Below are 326 nucleotides of genomic sequence, written 5' to 3'. Positions count from 1 at the left end.
TTTCCTTCTCAGAGGTTTTGTGCAGAGCAACTGGGCAGCAGCCATGGTTTGCTTTCCTAGAACTGGTCAGACAACACTTTACACCTGCAGCAGCGATCCAGGGCATGAGATTTATGCATACAGAACTGGGGTAGGGAGGCTGAAGGCCGATCATTATTTTGAAAATGGCCCTTGTCCTGCCTGCTGCCTCCTGCCTCCTGACCACGTCCCGGGGGGCAGCGCTCCCCCAGCCAGTGCCCTGGTTTTTACAGCAGGAATGCAGAGAAGTAGACAATGAGTCAGGAGCAACTTCCTGTGATTATCCTAGAAATCATCTGACGTCTATG

This window comes from Condylura cristata, unplaced genomic scaffold (assembly GCF_000260355.1).
Source record: "Condylura cristata isolate star-nosed mole 26May11 unplaced genomic scaffold, ConCri1.0 scaffold00001, whole genome shotgun sequence".
NCBI classification, from domain to species: domain Eukaryota; kingdom Metazoa; phylum Chordata; class Mammalia; order Eulipotyphla; family Talpidae; genus Condylura; species Condylura cristata.
This window is presented reverse-complemented; position numbering follows the sequence as displayed.